Consider the following 6,327-nt stretch of genomic DNA (forward strand, 5'->3'; position numbering starts at 1 on the left):
GAACTCTCTTTCCTCGCTAATAGGACTGAGATTGGGTTTCCTATTCAGAGACACTGAACTGTTACAGAACTTTTTAATCCAGGCAGGTGACGCCTATGAGAACACTGGAGAAACGGTTAGCTGCTCATGGCTCCTGGCACCCTAAGGCACTGCCACCTCTTTCTGAAGCAGGGCCCAAATGACTCAGTGATGTTTCTGACCTGCAAGGTCAGAGCCATGGATTGCCATCTTCAAAGGTGTCAGTGCTCTGCATTTATTAGTTCCTGACCCAGTCTATCCTTTACTACTGCTCTCATGGACACAGGTAGAGCACAATCACTTCCTGCCTCCATCTCTCATTACTTCTGGAGACAACCGTGGGTTCTGGAGCACTCACCATTTACTCCAGAATAATCACTTGATTTCTGAGCCTGAATAAGTGGAGATACAGAAAATATGATGTCTGACTAAGGCAGATTTTAGAAAACTCATTCAGTCCCTGGGTTCAGGCTGACTCTGAGTGCAAGAGCCACATATTGTTTGTTTGTTTTGGGCCCTTTCATCTTAATTTCAGTGTTTAAGTCTTGATTTTAAACATCCAGCAAACCAGTCTTAGCAGTCTTAAAGTACGAATATTGGGATTTAACTTTAATGTTTATAATTTTATAGTTACTTTTACGCTTTTTGTTTATTTCCTGTCCATAGATAATGGCCTAATATACTTTTGGAACTAACAGGTAGAAGTTGAAGTACACATTCAAGCCCCTGTTTGAGATCACAGTAAGTTTACAACAAAAAACAACCTGTTGCATGTATCCTTAATGGAGCTGAAGTATGGCATATTGTGGCATCACTCAAACATGTAGTAAGGTGGGAGGCAGAGCTTTATCCTAGATAAGATGGGGGACTTCACAAATCCTAGGTAAAGTGGTCTAGTTTTGAAGCTCAACTTTGTCTTCTTTTTAAATGTCATTTTACAAAGTTTACATATATAGTTTCCTAAGCCTGTATGAATGTTAGTTAACGCAATGTGGTGTTACATCTAAAACATGAATCAAAGAAAGCCGACAGAGCTTTTAACTTTCCCCTTGTGTAGTAAAGTGGTAAATGATCTTATGTTTTACAACATTAATCTTTAAATAAATCAGTTTCTCATTAACTTTTAGAAATATATTTACATTTTTATCCCAGTGTAGGAGGCAATATAAAGTTCAAGTCCAGTTACAGAAGACTAAATGATAATCCCCCCCCAAATTTACTCTTAATATAAGTTTACCATTACCATTACGACATTAGATTGGAGAACACCAGCTTGATAAAAACTTTTTTGAAACGTTTTACTTTAAGAGTTGTATACCTGGAAGATATGAACACAATTTAATATATAAGAATAGTAATAGAATCATAATTACATTGATGTTTTTATATTAACCAAGTTTAGCTTTTGAGGAAAATTTAGACTTTTCAATGTAGTGTAATACTCTAAAATAAAGTCTGTTGTTTAACCAGTATTCTACAAACTGCCAATTTTCATGACTATTTATCTAGAGAATAAAATATTACAGACATACTGTTAAGACTAAATTCCACAAACTCCTAAAGGACACACACGAAAGCGATCATTGTGTACAGATAAGACTTCCTAACCAAAAATGTCTAAAGAAACCATTTAAAATATCATCCTATTAAGTAGAAAGTACCGTTGGTAGTATAGCAGGAGAAGGAAAGATTCACTCTAGCGCAGCAGAACTTAGAAAGCCTTTCTTAGACTCCCTGTCTCAACAGCTTTACAATGTGTAAGAAGCAGCTTGACAAGAAAGGGCGCTCCCTGCGTCATGAAAACCATTAACATTTCCTTATGGAAACACCATGACAGAGGGGCTGGGGTGTTGCTCAGTGGTAGGGCACTTGCCCAACATGTACCAGGCCCTGACTCTGAGGACCATCCCCAGCACAGGAAGGAAAAAAACAAGAAGATCTTGTTCCGGGGTGGAAAGACTCCATTTTCAATTATGTCAGTTTTCCATCAAGTTAATTTATAAATTTAATGCAATCCCAACCAAAATAATCAAAATAGTGAAAGAATTCTCATGGAACTTCCAAAAATGTATTTTAAATCACAACTACTAAGGAGGGCTTGCCCTATCAGAAATCAAAATATGACAGTTTTTCAAGATTAGAGCAATGAGACATTGGTGCGTATTAAACAAATAGACCCATGGAATTAAGAGTCTAGAAACGGATTTATTATAAATGGAATTTTAGTACATGGTAAAGGAGGAAGAAGTAGTTTAAAACATGGCTACAAATCCATCGACCCTTCTTCCCTTGGTAAGGGGGATCTATGTCCACTCTGAACCAATGGAAGTGCTGCCTTGGACTTCTGAGGTGAGGTCATAAAAGGCCAGGCAGACCTCCTCCTTCTGTTGCAACATCCGCTTCCAGTGTCTGAAAGTCCGACCATCCTGAGCCTCCATAGACCCTCACAGAGGCCACCCATGGGCGTTCCAGGGACTGTATCCAGCTGAGTCATCCCAGGCTGACATGCACAAACTATGACAGTGATCCCGTCCTCCACTGTGGATGTCACCCCGGCAATTCCAGTCTTCCCAGTCACTGGAGCAGAGACACATGACCCACATTCTGCCCAAATTCTGAATCTACAGAATTCATGAGCAAAAAAAATGATATTGTTCTATGCCCCTAAGTCTAGAGTCATTTGGTATTCAGCAATAGCTAACCAGAACAAGAGAGCTTTCCAATCAGTACGAAAAATCCTGACCCCTTCGATAAATGGTTTAAAAACTTAGAAATCATTTCTTAATGTTGAACCCCACTTCATGCCATAAAATAAAATTTAAGTCATTCATAAATAAATATTTTAATAATAAAAGTTTCAAAATAAAATACATTAACATCCACATCTGTGGGTTCCACACTCGCAGATTCAACCAACCGTGGATCAAAAGTGATATCCTTGCCAGGTGTGGTGGTGCACACCTGTAATCCAGGGGCTCAGGAGGCTGAGGCAGAAGGATCACAAGTTCAAAGCCAGCCTCAGCAACTTAGCAAGATTCTGTCTCAAAATAAAAAATAAAAAAAGGACTTGGGATGTGACTCAGTGGATGTGGTCCCTGGGTTCCACCTCAGGTACTCCTCCCCACAGAAAAGTGATGCTCTTGCTGAAGTTAGGTCTCTAACTGCTGCATCTCTGATGAATAGATATGGACTTTTTTCCTTGTCAAAATATCCTAAAGAATACAGCATAACAACTATGTATATCACATTTATAATTTATGGGATATCATATGTAATCCAGAAAATATTTAAAGTATATGGGAGGATGTACATAAGTTATATGCAAATAATTTTACTATTTTATATAAAGATTTAAGCACTTACTAATATTGGAATTCATGAAGAACACTAGAACCAATCGCCATGCCCCCATGGATACTGAGGGACAACTGTATTCATAAAGCTTCTATAAACTGATGGAAACGTGCTTCCTAAATATGACCACCCCACAAAAAAAAAAAAAAAAGAAAAACCACCCAGGTGACCAAAAAAAAAAAAAAAAAAACAAGATTGACAAATTCAATCAAATAAACATAAAAACCTGTGACCAAAGCCTCTGTAAACATAGTTAAAAGATGACTGACTTCCAGGCACAATGGCACACACCTGTAATCCCAGCAGCTCGGGAGGCTGAGGCAGGAGGATCATGAGTTCAAAGCCAGTTTCAGCAAAAGCGGGACACTAAAAAACTCAGTGAGACCCTGTTTCTAAATAAAAGGCAAAAAAATAGGGCTGGGGATGTGGTGCAGTGGTCGAGTGTCAAGTCCCTGAGTTCAATCCCTGGTAGCCTCCTCCAAAAAACCATGATTGACAGATTGATAGAAAGTATATGCAGCATATGTAACAACAAAATTATTAATATAGAGAAAAAACAAGGAACACCTACATATTCAAAAAGAGCAAAAATCCAATAGAAAATTTGGGAATTAATATGAGCAAATATTTCAAAGAAGAAATGTAAATGGAAAGTGAATTTAAAAAGATGTCCAACCTCAATATCAATCATGCACATTCATGTTAAGGCAAAAATATCCAAAATATATATCATTTGCACACAGCAAGCCTGTATATGTACACTACCAACCAACAGCCCTACCCACAAACACCAGTCAACCCATCAATGGACCCCAACAACCAACTGCCCACCCACACGCCCCAGAAGCTGGCCTATGTGTGCCCCTGCAGATGGTGTCCTGCAAGTTCCCACAGACCACATGCCACACGCCCTTACAGACAGCACGTGAGTCTCAGCAGCTGCAGTGGGTCTCACCAGCCAGCTCGACTCAGCAAGATTGGGAGACTGTCAATAAGAAACTAGATCAAGCCCAAGACACAAACAGTGATCTCAAAGACAAGCCATTTTAAATTATCTAGCGAGAAAAGAAAAGAGCAAAAGGAATGAAAAATAGTGAAGAAAACTATGGAACTTATTGGACACTGTCAAGGGGAAAACGTACATACAGATTCATAAAGAACAAAGGACACCAGGCAGGTTAAACCTAAAGAGGTCTGCCCTGAGATGCATTACACTTAAACTGTCAGAAGTCAAAGAAAATTTTGAAAAGGACAGAGTAACTCATCACGAACAAAGGAGCCTCCATCAGGCTATCAGCGGATTACTCAACAGAAACCTGGAAGGCTAGGATAGAGTGGGAGGGTATGCTCAAAGTGCAGAAGACAGAACTGTCAGCCAAGAATTCTACACACAGCAAACTTAACCTGTAGAAATGAGAGATAAAGACTTCTGCAGACAAAATGGAGGGAGTCTGTCACCACTAGAACTGACTTATAAGTGCTACAGGGCCCAATGGTCAGGAGGCTGAGGCAGGAGGAGCACGAGTTCAAAGCCAGGCTCAGCAAAAGCAAGGGACTAAGCAACTCAGTGAGACCCTGTCTGTAAATGAAACACAAAATAGGGCTGGAGATATGGCTCAGTGGTCCAGTGCCCCTGAGTTCAATCTCTGGCACCCCCTCCAATAATAATAATAATAATAAGGGCTATAGGGACCTTTTCCTAAAAGGATACTAGGCTACCATATAAAAGCATATGGAATTATAAATGTCTGTGGTAAAAGAAAATATACAGACAAATACACAGTAATACAACACTTTCATGGTTGTGCTTAATCACTTTTAACCCTAGTATAAAAGTTAAAATACAAAAATATTAAGACTAACTACAGTTTCTGAAAGGATACACAACATAAAACAAATTGCATGCAAAGTTAAGTAGTTATCAGTATATAGTAGACTGTTCTGACTATAAAAGGTTTTATGCAAACATCATGGTAACCACAAAGAAAAAGATCTACAAAAAAGCCACAGAGAAAATAATCACAAAGCAAATCATCTAAAAACATTAAATTATAAAGGCAGACAAGAGAAGAAGAGAGAAACAAAAGAACTGCAAAACAGAAAACAAATTATGAATAATTACTTTAAATATAAATGAATTAAGTTCCTCAATCAAAATAAGCAGAGAGGCTGAATGGATTTTTTAAAAGATTCAGCAACAGACTGTCTAAAAGATACTAATTTTAGGGTGAAGGGCACATGGAAGCTGTAAGTGAAGGGATAGGAAAAGGTAGTTCATTCAAACGGAAACCAAAATAGGCAAGCAGTTGTGCTCATATCACACAAAAGACAGTCAGACTGACAAAGATCACTCAATAATAATAAGAGGGTCAATCAATAGGAGGACATAGCAATAATTCACACATACGCATTCGGTGTCTTAGTGCCTCAAGATGCGAAGTAAATATTTATGGATCTGAAGAAAGTAACAGGCAGCAAGGTCGGAACTGCAGGAAGATTCCATACTGGACTCTCAGAAATGGCTCTGTGGTCCAGAGAGAAGAGCAATAAGGCAAGCACGTTCTGAGCAGCTCTGCAGAACACCAGCAGACATGAAGAACACTTACCCCCCAGGAGGGAAGAGGCGTCCTTCCCAAGGGTGCACAGAACATACTCCAGAGTAGGTCACATGCTAGGTTACCCAAAAAGGCTGCAAGTGCTTAAGAAAACTGAATTTCTCCCAAATGGAATGAAATTAGAAGGTAATTATTCAAGTCAAACAGGAAAATTTACCAGAACTTAGAAATTAAACACTCTTGAGCAATCAGTGGGTCAAAGAAGAACTCAAAGGGGAAATCATAACCCATCTCAGGACAACCTAAACCAAAACCCAACCACCAAGACATACGGGACACAGCAGAACATTACCAGGAGATATTCACAGTGATGGAGTCTCCGCTACCAAAGGAGGCAGCC

Source organism: Sciurus carolinensis, chromosome 4 (assembly GCF_902686445.1).
Source record: "Sciurus carolinensis chromosome 4, mSciCar1.2, whole genome shotgun sequence".
NCBI lineage: Eukaryota > Metazoa > Chordata > Mammalia > Rodentia > Sciuridae > Sciurus > Sciurus carolinensis.